Here is a 267-nt window from a genome sequence, read left to right on the forward strand (position 1 = left end):
TTGTTATTGTTATAATTGTTGTTGTTATTATTGTTATTATTGTTATTGTTATTGTTATTATTGTTATTGATTTTTGTTGTTTTTCTTCTTGTTCTTCTTCTTGTTCTTCTTGTTCTTCTGGTTTTTCTTGTTGTTCTTGTTCTTGTTCTTCTTGTTGTTCTTGTTCTTCTTGTTGTTCTTGTTCTTGTTCTTCTTGTTCTTGTTCTTGTTGTTCTTGTTGTTCTTGTTCTTCTTGTTGTTCTTCTTGTTCTTTTTCTTCTTCTTTCT

The sequence above is a fragment of the Anneissia japonica genome, unplaced genomic scaffold (assembly GCF_011630105.1).
Source record: "Anneissia japonica isolate Jap-2015-1 unplaced genomic scaffold, ASM1163010v1 scaffold493_len2256704_cov171, whole genome shotgun sequence".
Classification (NCBI taxonomy): Eukaryota; Metazoa; Echinodermata; class Crinoidea; order Comatulida; family Comatulidae; genus Anneissia; species Anneissia japonica.